Source organism: Phyllobates terribilis, unplaced genomic scaffold, assembly GCF_046119375.1.
Source record: "Phyllobates terribilis strain yellow unplaced genomic scaffold, ASM4611937v1 Scaffold_1__5_contigs__length_1240528914, whole genome shotgun sequence".
Taxonomy (NCBI): domain Eukaryota; kingdom Metazoa; phylum Chordata; class Amphibia; order Anura; family Dendrobatidae; genus Phyllobates; species Phyllobates terribilis.
The window spans coordinates 1,077,261,433-1,077,278,277 of NW_027362761.1; positions in this window are offsets into that span (position 1 = coordinate 1,077,261,433).

The following is a 16,845-nucleotide window of genomic DNA, read 5'->3' on the forward strand; positions in this document are numbered from 1 at the left end:
AATTTTTCCGGGAGGAGCGGTGTGCAGTGTCTAGTGTGAACAGTGTACCGCGATGGCTGTGAATGGAGCAGCAAATGAGACTGAAGCTATTGAGCATTTAAAGTGTAGGTTAAAATCGCAGCAGGTATTTGAGAAACGTCTACAGGACATGGTGCAGGAACGGCAGGAGCTGTTGGCACCGTATGGAATGGTGGCAGTGGACCATTCTGTGAACTCTCTGGGGGCGCCAGTATTGTCCCAGAGTGTCCGGGGAGGTGGTAAGAGATGTTGTGAACTGAGTCCTAAGAGTGTTGCGGTTTTTTTTGTTAAAGTACCCCCTATAGGAGTGGTTGTCCAAAAGGGGGCGGAGTCTAAAAAGGGGGCCGATTTTCAAAAGAGTGTGGAGTATAGAAAACCAAAATTTGTTACTGGTTGTGGGTCGGTATGGCCTAAGAATGACAATTTGACCGTTGATAACGGGGTAGCTCCACTAGAAGGGGTTGACGTCAAGGTGGGAGGTGACTTGCTGGTCCACGACACCAAGGGGAGTGACACAGACCCCACAACTGACGGTGACGCTATGAAAGTAGAAAGAGAGTTCAGTCAGGAGGGGCTAGACGAGGGGAGAAAGTCCCCCTCTCGTCGTCGACGGCGCAAGGGCCACAAAAAGGTTGCTCCTGTAGTCTTTGCTGAAAGTGAAAATAAAGAAAATGTAATGCTGTGTGCCTTTGTTCCAAGTGTGGATCCTCCTTTAGAGGCAGAAGAGGAGGTGACGTTGCCAGTAGTAACTTCCAGTACAGTACTGAGACAGAAGGATCAGGAACCGACAGCCCTGAAAGAGGAGGTGGCCAGTCATGACCAAGAGCTGGAGCCTATCAGGCAGCAGTATCAGAGTGACGTGCAGCAACTAAGGAAAAACATGGAGAACGTGTCCCAGGACCAGCTGAACCTGGAGTCTGAACGGCAGAAAATAAAGTTTGAGAGACTGGCTGTTGAGAGCCGAGTGGGCGCATTGGATATATATTCAGCTCTGGCTCGGGATAGCACACGTGCTGGGTCAGGCATGCAATAGATTTTAAATGCAATAGTTAAAAGTGCAGTTATACAATGGCAGTTGGACAGGGCAGGAGACTGGTAAGGTGCATAAGATATTCATACAAACATGCTTCTCGGTCAGTCATACTGCATTATGCATTAATCTTATTAATCTGCTTTTTATTTGTTTTCACTTCTGCTTTCTCATAACTCGCCCGCCCTTTAACACATTCTGTGCACTCTCTCTATATCAACCGCTCCCTTCTCCCCTCTCCCATGTATAACTCTGAGGCTCTACTGACATTCCTCACCCACTGCAAACCATCCTCTACCTCCATACAGCACTCAAAACGTTCATACAAATCATTGCACCACCTGCTCTTTCTCTTCTTTCTCCTTTTACTAGTCGCAGGCGACATCTCCCCCAACCCTGGGCCCCCCTCCACTAGCATACATTACTCTCCTCCAGCTGCATATAGGAACCCTGCTAATTTTATTAACATTCAGTGCATGCCCTCTCCTTTCGATTTCCATTGCGCTCTCTGGAACGCACGGTCTGTGTGTAACAAACTAACTTACATCAATGATTTTTTCCTCTCTAATTCCCTTAACCTTCTGGCTATCACTGAAACCTGGATTCAGCAGCCAGACACCACCGCTGCTGCTGCTCTCCCGTTTGGTGGGCTGAAATTTTCACATACTGCCAGACCTGGCAACAGACAGGGTGGAGGTGTTGGTTTGCTCCTTTCCTCACAATGTGCTTTCCAGGTCATCCCCACGGTTCCCTCACTTATGTTTCCTTCCTTTGATGTCCACACCATATTAAGCTTGGATATTTATGAGTCTTTTGAGTTGATTGAGAACATAGTTGTTGATCAATATTAAAAATAATCCTCTAAAATACAATTTGCCTAATAATTCTGCACACAGTGTATTTCCGTTAACAGATGACGGACCTGAGTGGGGACATGTTTTTTTTGTGGATTGAATTGAAGCATATCCAAGGTCGGTAGGTACCTACCAACCTGTACGTATGGATACAGTCCAATATCATGAAGGGGTTAAATTAATTATGGCCGCTACATACCCCTCCCAGGTTTACTCCACAGGGGGGTTTTTATGATTCTTCCTGAGTTGGGGGTTTAGTGTCTTTTTATAGTTTTTAGCCTGGGTTTATTTAAAAAAAAAAAGGCGATTTATATCAAATCAGATTGGTATATTATTGTCACAGTTGTCATATTGCGGTTGAGGAGTCAAGTGGAAGTGGACGGAAAGTTATGATGGACTCATTTTAATTTAATAGAAGCTGTTACACAATAGTGGTGAATAGGCTGAGCTTTGGTGGCCAGCCTGAAGGATGTGGTAATGGGTCTTCCTGGGGCGGCTTAGCTGTTAAGCGCAGGAGTAAGGAACTTTGGTAGGGTCATTGGAGCCCTTGAAGTGGACTGGCTTTGCTACTGTGGCAAGTGAGAGCGTGGATTGCTGCCTGTCGATTGCTGTATGGCAGGCAGCTCGGGGATCTCATGGTGTCCGCGAATCTCAGAATATACTTGCCTAGCATTTCACCTGACTCTTACTATACTCATGTGATTTTAAATAAAAGCTGTGGCCTTTTTGTCACCAAAAAACAATGTGTTGTGTATTTTTTGTTATTGGGTTATGTAGTTTAGTTTGTGTTAATAAATGAGGATCCATGCCATATCCAGAAGTTATTTAATATGATGTTTTATTTCATTGCTGATCATATGATGGTTTGCAATGTCAAAAATGTTATATCATCATTTCTTAACCAGGCGTTAACCAGGTCCAGGTAATGATGTAACAGTCAGAAGGCCACAGGAAGCTGGTGAAGGTCCTTCTATACAGCTCCAGGAGGATCTGCTGGACTTCAGGGCGCTAGATGGGGAGGTTTCCCGTCTTTCAGTTGATTCTAGGGCAACGGTGACAACATGCAAATGCACGAGCAGCCCTGGATAATCCACGCCGGCAGGATGATAAGATCCGGCGGAAGATGGAACCTATGAGAAGAGAAGTAAATATAATGTAAGTGATTGGACTCCATATTACATGATACCACTGTGCGGTCACTGTGGACGGACAGCAGAGGAATCTTATCATACAGAGGTCAGAGATCATTGTCAGCCATCATACATGTGACAATCCATCACTGACAGACAACATCTGCTCCACATGAATTATTCTCACCGACTGACATCACACAACATGGAGCTGATTCTCACACTTACCTCGTCTCTTTTTCCCCTTTTCTACATTTTCTGATGTTTCTGGCTCTTTACTCAGATTTATTACAGATTTTCGTTCTTCCTGAGCTGGAAATTCTGATAGGAAAGTAAAAAAACCTCAGTAACGTTATATTCTTATAGGATCTGCTTTGTCATAACATGGATAACATAGTAGACCTATTGCACAAAAACCATATTTGAGCCTTGAAGTCAACATTCACATTGTACATGTACATACCTGCTAATGGGGACGAGGATGACAAGATGCTAATAGCATCTTCTCTATTAGATGCAGGAAAAGATTCTTTCTCCCTGTTTGGAAGAAGAAAAATGTGTAAATCACAAGTAAACGCAGTAGAAAAGGGGTTGTCTCACCATAAGAACACCAACCATAAGGCATTACCTACCGGCCGCAATTATGGGATCTTATCACCAGCGATTACTAAAGCCAAAAGCACAATGACTGCTAACCATGCGGGAGTGGATGTTGCATAAGATATTATGGTATTAATGTTCTATATTTTGGGTTGTGCACATATATCAGCCTGGAGCTCCCAGCAATGACCCCATAATCTACTCACATTTCTGAGATGTTTGTGTCGGATGCTGGGGTGGTACACTCTGGAGGGGACTTGGGATCCTCAGTGTTCATCATCCTGGTAGCGGTGGTGCAGAGCTAAATACGGACAAAAATTAGACATTAAATATTTTTTTTTTTACTTTAAGGCTATGTGCCCACGATGCAGAAATGAAGCGGAAAATTCCGCAGCAAAAACGCTTGAAAAACGCATCGTGGGCACAGGCCCTTTGAAGTCTTTTTTTTTTTTTTTTTTTACATATTTTAGATTTACTGATCACATACTTTAGGAAGCCTTTCAGAAGATGATGTAAAATTTAGGAAGTCAAGGCTCTCATTGTTTTCACTTGTGTCCTCATCCTTTGAGTGATCTGCAAGACATAAGTAATGAAATCTTTTTAGAGGTTATCAGTATAACACATCACTAAATTAATGGGAACCAATGGTCACATCTTTGGGAAGACAAGACAAATTGTCACTTAGTCTAGATGACGTCTCATTCTACTTACTGATAAAGAGGCTGGTGTCCACATCTGACGCAAGCTGAGGAACGTACTCCGGCTTCTGACTTAGAAGGTTGTCAAAGTCTAAGTTCCTGAGGAATGGATGACCCTTGATCTCAAATGCTCCTCCTGGAAAAAGAAATAAAAAAGTGCTGTGGATATTGTCAGGGACTGCTCCATATCTGAACAGTTTATCTTAATCTGAACTAATGATATAACTGAGCCTACATGAAGGAAATAGACTGAAAGTCATAGTATGGAGAACAAGAAAAGGACAAGCTGATAGAGAGTGATTATCCTCATGGATATTAATAATATGTTGTAAGTGTAATAAGCAAATTGTTACCTGTCCCAAGTCTATGTGCAGGATCTTTTCTGAGCAGTTCAGTGATGATGTTCTGAGCAACTAAGGGAGGAACGGGACTGCGATACCAAACTACGTCTCCTGTTATGTAGAAAATTACAGAAAATAAAACCTCTTTATTGGACTGTAAGATAAAGCAAAGGAAATAACAAAACCAATGTAACCAATCAAAGCAATGAATCAGATTATTCTACTTACCAGTAACAATATTTTTATAAAGCTCAATTAAGGAATCCCTATAAAATGGTCGAACTCCTACAAGAAATTCATGCAGGATTATCCCCATTGACCACCAGTCAACAGGTCTTCCATAGCCTTTTTTCAGGATGACCTCTGGGGCTATGTAATATGGGGTGCCACAGGCCTGGAAATCAACAGAAGAAAGAGATGAGATTGATGATACTATTATTATGACAAGTTCTCACCATAAAAACACAATGACGAAGATAAAATATCAGTGGAAAAGTTCTCTAGAAATTAAGAACATAGAGAAGAAACAATAGTGTGATGAGAATTGTAAAGAACAGTCTGGGTTTTTGTAAGTGATGCCGACCTCAAGATCCAGGAACTCTCTGGTGATGTCCTCTGTGAATTGCTTGTAGGTGTTGGTTTTTGGTATCATGACACCAACTTTTGAAAGCCCAAAATCGGCAACTTTAATGTGTCCAGCAGATGTTATCAGGAGGCTGTGAAAGAGAAGATGGTTTTAGCCTTATAGACCATGTCATAATACATGACAACTTTACCCCCTTATTATACAAGAGATGGCACTTACTTGTCTGGCTTCAGGTCTCTGTGCACCACACCATAGCTATGGAGGTATTCCACAGCAAGAACGGCTTCTGCAAAGTACAAGCGTGCCAAGGGGATAGATAAATGACCCCTGGTCTTTAGAAGGGTCCTACAGTCTCCACCTAGAGAAAAAAGGAAATATGACCAGTGAGGGGTTTATAAAGCAGATCACCATGATGTATAGTATAATGAGAAGAGAGCAGAGATATTGGGCAGGAGAGAATATATACAGATGTAAGGTATAGTTCACATATTATTAGTCTAAAGTAATGGTGAGATGTGGTCCTTAACTAATAACAGAGTGATATCACATCTCGTCTACAGCTGGAGATACTGATGTGCTCATCGTGGACATACAGGAGAGATCACACAGATAGTGGCGTACATAAAAATCACAGGGCCCCATAGGAAGAGTTCTCATTAGACCCCCCCTTAAAAAAAATATACATATAGATATATACACATATCTATGAAGCCCCTTAATGTTCTCACCAGCAATATACCTTTCATGGCCATTTTAAAGTATGATGCTCCCAAAAGTGACCCCACCCACACACACTGAGTATGGTGTCCCCACAGTGAATACTCCTCCTTACAGTTTTAACTCACATATACAGTATCAGTGTGATGACCGCACTCAGTATGAAGCCAGCCACAGCCCCCTACTCAGTATGATGGTGCCTACAGTCCCTCCACTTAATATAATGGCCCCATAGCCCCTCACACAATATAATAGCCCCCACTCAGTATGATGGCCCCCACACAGAATAAGGACCCCCACAGCACACCACTCAATATGAGGACCTCACTCAGTATAGGGGCATTCACAGTCTCTCATAGCCTCTCACACAGTATTATGGCCCCCACAGCCCTCAATTCAGTATTATGGCCCCTACAAATACTGACATTAAAAAAAAGCACTACTCACCTCGCCCTGTTTCCCCGAAACGCTGCCCTAGTCTGTGCATTGTGAATACTGAGACTCCACACTACAGGCGTGATCCTGTGATGACTTCGCACCTGCAGTGCACGAGATCTCAGACTCACCAGCACAGGCTGAATGGTGGATAAGGCAGCTTACTGCTCCCTGATCCCCCATTATGTTCAGCTGTATCCGCATTCTGAGGATGCAGATACCGCTAAAATTGTGATGACAGGAGGAGGGACGGGGCCCAGTGCCAAGAGGAGCTGGGCCCCCTCCAACTCATTGGTCCCATAGCACACCAGCACACAGATCAATAAATTTCCGATCATCTTGGAAATATATAATCTATAGTAAATGCTCTGTAACCAACCACTTAGACTAATCCTAATTATATGAGTGGTGATAAGATGTAAGCAGACATGGGTTGAATATAATGTAATGTGCATGTCCTACCTTCTACGTACTCCATGACCATACACAGGTGAGGTTTAGTTGGAAAGGAGCAGAGCATGGAGACCACAAAGGGACAATCAGCAAATGTTAAGATGTCCCTTTCCTGAAAGGCCCTTTCCACTTTTTTTGGAGTAACCAGATTGCACTTGGCCATTTTCTTCATTGCAAAGATCTGTTGTGAGTCTTTATGGTTCACTAAGTAGACGGACCTGGAGAGAAGGAGAATCCATGGGTTATAATAAATCCTTATTACCAGTCCATCTATAGAAGTCATTATATGATCTTTTCTACTAATTCTTGAAGTCCAGCTGTCAATGGAAATCCATTTCTAGAAATGCATAAAATAGCACTACATAGATCACCTATGGGAGGTCTATACAATGCCACGTCTGTCGGAGCCCTCGCCCATGTCACAATACAGATGAGAGAATCTACCAAACTTATTCTTGAGCAGATTCACTATATTTGACCAGTAGATACGATTTTGTCCAAGTAAAATTAGTCCAAATTGACAGTTCTCCAATTGCTGTAAGGAGAAGTTTATTATGCTCCTCCCATACCCCAAGGCATAATAAATGGAGGGGATGGAAGTAGTTAAAAGATAATGAAACACATTATACCCCCCTGTCCTAGGCTCTCACCTGTCCATCACGGCAGTCCTCCGTCCTCTGTGCCAGTCTTTGGTTGTTCTGGCGCCCCCTTCTGGTGCTGAGGCCAGTGATTGGACTCACATGGTCATGGTGGAGTGTGCAGGTGGAGAAGTCATTGACGTCAGTATCATGTCAATCCTCACGTGACCGTGTGCAGCCAATTACTCTTATCAGCTTCATAATGGTGCCCCGAAAAAAACAAAGTGCACCGAGGAGGACAGGGAAGCAATGGTGGAGGTGGCAGCATAAGAACAGATGAGGGGCTAGGACAGGTGAACATAGTATTATATTGTTTTATCCCTTTCCTTAAGGGTTTGTGCCCATATTAAGTATTTACAGCAGAACTTTCTACACCATATCTGCATCTCTTGACAGGAAAATGTTGCGGAATAAAAGGGCATTTTTGTCTCATTTTTTACATGTTTTTTACCTGCAGATTTTCCCCCATTCATTATTATGTGTGAAATCTGCAGACAAAAATGCTGACAGAATTGACATCCTGCAGATATAAATCTACTGTAAATCTGAAAGGAAAAATAAGCATCTTGTGCATGAGACTTCAGGAATCTCATTCACTTTGCTGCCATCAGGAAACCCTTCAGGCTTTGTGACAAATCTGTGCAGAAAAAAACACGACAAAAATGCGACAAATCTGCAATGTGTGCACAGGCCCTTACAGTCTGATCTAATACAGATCAGTTTGCATAACAGTATATAAATGACCTGAATAGTGAGAATTAGATGGGAACAGTGATGTGGACTCAGATCGTTTCCCTATGATAACACTGAGTGGCAGAGCACAGAGGCAGAAGCATTGTCATAGGGAACCCTGAGAAATGTGGATTATGCCAACAGAAATCTCACCCATAAGCTCCACGGCCGATCTGTTTGGACGTCTCAAAGTCGTTCATATGCGGCTTTCTCGCCGGGATCAATGATTCGATCACACTCTATAAAAAATAAGAAATAATATTCAGATAAAAAAGCCCCAGATACAAAAACCTCTTCCTCCCATATGATGTCCCAGCTGATTTACACTGATTGAATGTAGGGGACGATACAAGCAGGACGCTCCGCAGACACACAGACGTAATTTAAGGGGGATCCTCCATATACTAGAATCATTGTACAGTGCTGGACAATATGGGAGATCACAGAGGAGAACTTAAAGGGAATCTGTCAGCAGGTTTTTATATGTAATCTAAGAACAGCATGATGTCGGGGCTGAATTCCTGATTCCACCGTGTCACTTACTAGGCTGCGTGTCGTTGTTTTACTAAAATCAGTGTTTAATCAGCAAGAGATTATCACTACAGGACTAGGTGTCCTGTCCCATGTAGTCCTATTGCCCGCCCCACCACTGATTAGCGGATTTCTGCCTATTCACAGTGTACTGTACACAGAAAGCAGCCAATCAGTGTTGTGGGCGGGGTTATAAGTGGCTCAGCATTCAGAGCTCTGCTAGATCTGCAGCGGAGAAAAGAGTGACTTTATCACAACTGCTGCACCCAGTAAAGTAAGTGACGGTGCTGGAATCAGGGTCCCTGCCCCTACATCATGCTGCTCTCAGATGGGTAGCAAATACCAGGTGACAGATTCCCTTTAGTATAAGGGCTATTATCTTACACAATAGTGTCATCTACATTTAGAATAGGGATGTCCCATGGTTATATGGGGGATAATACTGGGCGGGTCACTCCCACCCCATGATCAGTGACGCACAGACGCCTCCCTCTATGATACTTACAGCCGCAGCTTCTTGGATCTCCGGGATCTCACAGATTATACTGTCAGGATCCGCCAGCACAGTTGTATCTAATATAGTGATAAAACAATGAAGAAATAAAATGTATCAGACGATATCAATCCTACATAAATAATACAACAATATAACGGAGAAATGGCAGGACGTCTGTAAATGGGATTATTACTAATTATATGGGGATTCTAGATATGAGACCGTACGGCGCATCCATAGACAGATACATCTAATATAAATGATGGAGGACACCAATCATCACATGAATGAGGAACACATCGCCCTCACTGTACATGTGAGTGATGGGAAGAGAGAGCTCAAGCCGAACAGCCATATGCAAATTAGCCTGGAAGTGCACTGGGGGCGTGTCACTGCACTCAGACTTTTTCTTCCACGCCCCCAGTGAACTTCCACCCAGATTTGATTATGGCGTATCTACGTTAGATTTCTCCAGACTGAGACATTGGATTTCTGCCATGAAAGGTTCCTTTATATTAGAGGTAAATGGCCTGTACAGTCACACCACTACGTCATATGTCACATGTGCTGACAGGATCCCTTTACACAGAGCGGAGAGTAAATCTACCATTACTCCCTGTTCTCTATAATATCTGGATATTTCTGATAGAAGGGCGGATGATCGGCTTACCTGTGATCAGATCGCTGGTGAGGTCCGGCTGACTCGTATTAGGGTCAGGGATTATTTCCGGGTCCAGATTTTGCCCATCTTCGGTGTCGCCTTCTGCTGTTTCCTAATAATTATAATATATATATTTAATATGTGCAAGATTTCACTAAATCACCAAATACATAAATCAGGAAGCAGTAAACCCGCATTTACAGATGCAGCAATTGTAACTATACAAGTAATGCACCATCTTGGTAACTTTTCTCACAAAGTTCTCTCACTTAGGAGGATTAAGATAAAGTAAGATTGAAAAATCAAACGTTCAGTGTAAACTTCGACTTTTCTGCACTGTGATATCCCCGAGCTGTGTTATCTGCGTTCATTATTTCATGGGTACATCTTGTACCTCATTCATTACTGTACTGGGTCGAATTGCTTTACACTGCAGCTCCTCTCCACAAGCCCAGATTAATATACTGTATAAGAGACTTGAATTCATATTTCTGGAATATCACCTATTATTTACAAGCAGGAAGACTCTGATAATAGTGATAGAGGCAGAAATAGAGACTTCCCACCACTGAGCTGTGACTACATCAGCAGAATACAGACTGTCATCACAGGGAGCAGCAGAGACTAGCGGCCATACATATGCTGTGCCGGCCAGGAGCTGACAGGAGGCCTGTAACATCTACCACCAGATCTGATATCTGACTGATGATCTGGAGAAGATCAGAAAACAAGGACGTGCGATAGAGAAGATGACGTCTCCTTACCAGGCGTTCCGATGAGCGGGCCGGACGTTCCAGGACAGACAGGACTTTTTCGGCGAGTTCTTTAATGAAAGTCAAATCGCCATTTTGAAATCTTTCTTCAGCCTATAAAAAAGAAAATAAATTAAAAGGAAAATCCCGAGGTGAGAAAGGGCACAATGGAGGCAGCCATTGTATGTGACATCTGCTCCTCTGTCTGCAGATACAATGATCACATATCTGGGGATTTGTCATGTTTTATATTGGAGGAAAGAAGAAGTTTCTATCTATCTATTATTATCTACTATTATGGAGAAGATTTGTGCGGAGCGTCCGCCACTTACCTGTTGTAGTAATGTCCTGATATTCTGAGGTAAATCGGTCAGATACTCTGACGTTAGATGACCTTGGTAGTATTTGGTCAGGCAGTCATTTACTAGCTCCATCACCAGCCGGTGAGTGAAGCTGAGGACGCCATCGGGTGGTAGAAGCGAAGTGTCAGGGCGATTGTTGATAAGAATCCCCAATAGTGCTTCTACCTGAAGATTATCCAAAAGTAATTCAGCCATAGCGAAAAACTGCAAGTGCGATCAGTCACTATAGAATAGCGAGAAACTGCAAGTGCTCTCAATCTCTATGAAGCCAAAAAAGGCACCTGTGACCCTGTGTACATTCTATAAGTATTGACTGTGAGCTGTGATGTCATAATGGCCGACCATCACCAGTGATGTCATCACGGAATGTTGTGATGGAATCTTAAACGGGCTTCTCTGCACAAACAGATGCTGCTTAGCAATATTGAAAGTGGAAACACCATAGAATGAATTACATCTCCATGTTATTATGGCTGTTCTATTTTATTACCAATTAGAACACAACCGGGATAAAAGATTGTTCACACGTTGTATTTTTTTCTACCCCAAAAACCAGAATGGTAGAAGGAAAAATGCTACATACAATACTCGTGTTATTGCAGCGCTTTTAATTGTTTGGATTTTTTTTCATTCGAATGGTTAGATGAAAGCTATGACTGGGCAGTTAACTTACAGGGTTACAGTCTGTTTAGAAGGGATCGAAGAAATCGGAAAGGGGGTGGAGTCTGTCTATATGTAAAGACGTGTCTAAAGCCTACAATACGGGAGGATGTATGGGAGGGAAATGAGGAGGTCGAGTCCTTATGGGTGGAGATACATGGGGCAAAAAACAGTAATAAAATTATCATAGGAGTCTGTTATAAACCACCAAATATAGCAGAAGCCACGGAAAGTCTATTAATGAGACAAATAGACGAAGTAGCAAAAAATAACGAGGTGATTATTATGGGGGACTTCAACTACCCCGATATAGACTGGGAAACCGAAAGCTGTAGATCTCAGAAAGGAAACAGGTTTCTGTCAATTATCAAAGACAATTATTTGTCACAACTTGTGCAGGAACCAACTAGAGGGACGGCCCTTTTAGACTTAATATTAACTAACAGGCCAGACAGAATAACTGAGGTGCAGGTCGGGGGGCACCTGGGAAATAGTGACCACAATATTATACAATTCCACATGTGCTTCAGTAGGGTGCCCAGCAAGGGAGTCACAAAAACACTGAACTTCAGCTAAGAGATGCCCTTCACCTTATAGACTGGGATAGTATCTTTAGTAATAGGAGCACGGATAGAAAATGGGACATTTTCAAAACAGTCCTACATAGTCACTGTAGAAGGTACATACCTTATGGGAATAAAAGGGCTAGGAATAGGAGGAAGCCAATGTGGCTAAATAAGGAAGTCAAGAGGGCAATGAAAAACAAAAAAAGGGCTTTCGGTAAACTTAAACAAGAAGGCAGCAAGGAAGCGCTAATATCTTATAGGGAAAAAAACAAAATCTGTAAGATACAAATAAGAATAGCAAAAGAGGAGACAGAGAGACTAATTGCCAAGGAAAGTAAAAAGAATCCCAAACTGTTCTTTAACTATATAAACAGTAAAAGGATTAAAACTGATGGAGTTGGCCCATTGAAAAATAACCTGGGTAAAATCATAGAGGGCGATGAGGGTAAAGCAAACCTACTCAATAGCTTCTTCTCCACTGTTTTCACAAAAGAAAACAATTTATCGGAGGAAATGCAGAGTGATAAAGTAAACCCTCCGCTAAATATCACCCACCTAACCCAGGAGGAAGTTCAGAAACGCCTAAATAATATCAAAATAGACAAGTCACCAGGCCCAGATGGCATACACCCCCGGGTACTAAAAGAATTAAGTAATGTGATAGACAGACCGCTGTATCTTATATTCAAGCACTCTTTATGGACAGGGACTGTCCCACTAGACTGGCGCCAAGCAAATGTGGTACCAATATTCAAAAAGGGGTTTAAAAGTGACCCTGGGAGCTATAGACCAGTAAGCTTAACGTCTGTTGTGGGTAAATTGTTTGAAGGATTTCTTAGAGATGCTATTGTAGAATATCTTAATGATAATAACTGTCTAACTCCATATCAACATGGATTCATGAGGGATCGCTCCTGCCAAACAAACCTGATGGCCTTCTACGAGGAGGTGAGCTCACAGCTGGACCGGGCAGAGTCAGCGGATGTTGTATACCTTGACTTCTCCAAAGCGTTTGATACCGTGCCACACAAAAGGTTGGTCTATAAAATGAGAATGCTTGGTCTGGGGGATAATGTGTGCAAGTGGGTAAATAGCTGGCTGAGTGATAGAACGCAGAGGGTGGTTATCAATGGAGTAAGCTCAGGGTGTGTCAGGGTTACCAGCGGGGTGCCTCAAGGGTCTGTCTTGGGCCCTATATTATTTAATATATTTATTAATGATCTAGTGGAAGGGTTGCATAGTAAAATAGCTATATTTGCAGATGATACTAAACTTTGTAAAGTAGTTAATACAGATGAGGATAGGGCACAGCTACAGGAGGATTTAGATAAATTGGGGAGTTGGGCCAAAAAATGGCAAATGGGGTTCAATGCCGATAAATGTAAGGTCATGCACATGGGAAAGAAAAACAGCAGTCACCCATACATATTAAATGGGAAACCGTTGGGGAAATCTGACATGGAGAAGGACCTGGGGGTCTTGGTTAATAGCAAATTAAATTGGAGTGCCCAGTGTCAGGCAGCAGCTGCGAAGGCAAATAGAGTCATGGCATGCATCAGAAGAGGAATAGGGGCATATGATGAGAACATTGTTCTTCCTCTGTATAAAGCGCTGGTAAGGCCGCACTTAGAATATTGTGCACAGTTCTGGGGTCCGGTGCTCAGGAAAGACATATTGGAGCTAGAGAGGGTACAAAGGAGGGCGACTAAGGTAATAAAGGGAATGGAGGGACTAGAATACCCAGAGAGGTTGTCAAAATTAGGCCTATTTACGTTGGAAAAGAGAAGGCTTAGGGGAGACCTCCTAAACATGTATAAATACATCAGGGGGCAGTACAGAGATCTCTCCCAGCAACAATGTAGTTTAGATCTTATGTTTTCAGTGTTTGCATATATCTTGGCACTTACAGAGTTCTGCTGTGTTCTCTTTTTGTATGTTATGCAGTCATTGCAGCTTGCACCTGTTCACACTATATGGAGGTGCTGGTCAGGTGTTTTGTTTCAAAAAAGATATGTAGTCCAAAATGGTACAAATAAAAACATCAACTCATCCTGCAAAAAAGACCCAACACAGCACCTATATACTTTTCTTATCTTTGGCTATAAAGCATATGATTATTATGACATGTTGACAGTACACGCCCCGGCAGTATCCAAGCATACGTAGGTATGCTAGGACTTAAAGGGAACTTGTCATATCGTAGATGCAGTGCTATCAGTTGGCAGCAAGGAAAAGGACAGAAGGACCTGAAGATATGTCGTTTTTTGGGAAAAGATTCAGTTCAACTTGTCTATATTCAACTGTGCCTATAGAGATAGCTGTCAATCAATAGGCAGTACCACCCACTGGACTCCTAAGGACAAATTGGCAGGAATCATGTGTCATTAGACAGATGGTCATCTCTGTTATGGTATGCTGCCCTGTGGTCGTTATTTCTGTGTAAAGACAGTTTAAAAAGAGCAAACGAGAACTTTTTTAAAGAGGCATAAGAAAATCACCAACTAAGGCACTAACGTAGAAGTACTTAATGTGAATGCGTGCTCTTGAATCCCTCTTGTTTGTTTTTTTATCTGCAATCTAAATAGGTGTTAAACAGCATATTAATTTATTAATCTATAAAAGTTTTCTCCACCGAAAATAAATGGTTATACCCCTGAAATAATTATATAGAGCCAAAAAAAAGTTTCTTCAAGACCACCTCTGAGTATGTATAGCACCAAATAATGTGTAAACCTCATTTATAGGGGTAAATGAAAAACAGCAACATAGGGCCAGTATAAGTTTATTACATCAATTATATTAGAAACAATTAAGGTGATGAAGAAGTACGGCCAAAATCATACATAAAGAAAATAGATGATATATTCCCTAAGATAAGAGGCAAAAAAGTCCCCTTTATCTGTGCTCCTAATTGGTAATAGTAATCGTAAATAGCATAAGAGAATATTTTGACATTGAATATATACTGTACATGACGCAGTATAAAAAGTATTGTGATATATATATATATATATATATATATATATATATATATATATATATACAGTACAGACCAAAAGTTTGGATACACCTTATCATTTAAAGATTTTTCTGTATTTTCATGACTTTGAAAATTGTACATTCACACTGAAGGCATCAAAACTATGAATTAACACATGTGGAATTATATACTTAACAAAAAAGTGCGAAACAACGGAAAATATGTCTTATATTCTAGGTTCTTCAAAGTAGCCACCTTTTGCTTTGATGACTTCTTTGCACACTCTTGCATTCTCTTGATGAGCTTCAAGAGGTAGTCACCGGAAATGGTCTTCCAACAATCTTGAAGGAGTTCCCAGAGATGCTTAGCACTTGTTGGCCCTTTTGCCTTCACTCTGCGGTCCAGCTCACCCCAAACCATCTCTATTGGGTTCAGGTCTGGTGACTGTGGAGGCCAGGTCATCTGGCGTAGCACCCCATCACTCTCCCTCTTGGTCAAATAGCCCTTACATAGCCTGGAGGTGTGTTTGGGGTCATTGTCCTGTTGAAAAATAAATGATGGTCCAACTAAACGCAAACCGGATGGAATAGCATGCCACTGCAAGATGCTATGGTAGCCATGGTGGTTCAGTATGCCTTCAATTTTGAATAAATCCCCAACATTGTCATCAGCAAAGCACCCCCACACCATCACACCTCCTCCACCATGCTTCACGGTGGGAACCAGGCATGTAGAGTCCATCCGTTCACCTTTTCTGCGTCGCACAAAGACACGGTGGTTGGAACCAAAGATCTCAAATTGGGACTCATCAGACCAAAGCACAGATTTCCACTGGTCTAATGTCCATTCCTTGTGTTCTTTAGCCCAAACAAGTCTCTTCTGCTTGTTGCCTGTCCTTAGCAGTGGTTTCCTAGCAGCTATTTTACCATGAAGGCCAGCTGCACAAAGTCTCCTCTTAACAGTTGTTGTATAGATGTGTCTGCTGCTAGAACTCTGTGTGGCATTGACCTGGTCTCTAATCTGAGCAGCTGTTAACCTGCGATTTCTGAGGCTGGTGACTCAGATAAACTTATCCTCAGAAGCAGAGGTGACTCTTGGTCTTCCTTTCCTGGGGCGGTCCTCATGTGAGCCAGTTTCTTTGTAGCTCTTGATGGTTTTTGCAACTGCACTTGGGGACACTAGGCCACTGACACCAGACTTCTGCACAACACAACTGATGGTCCCATCCCCATTTATAAGGCAAGAAATCACACTTATTAAACCTGACAGAGCACACCTGTGAAGTGAAAACCATTTCCGGTGACTACCTCTTGAAGCTCATCAAGAGAATGCCAAGAGTGTGCAAAGCAGTCATCAAAGCAAAAGGTGGCTACTTTGAAGAACCTAGAATATAAGACATATTTTCAGTTGTTTCACACTTTTTTAAGTATATAATTCCACATGTGTTAATTCATAGTTTTGATGCCTTCAGTGTGAATGTACAATTTTCATAGTCATGAAAATACAGAAAAATCTTTAAATGAGAAGGTGTGTCCAAACTTTTGGTCTGTACTGTATATATGTATATATATATATATATATATATCAGAATATATATAATGATGA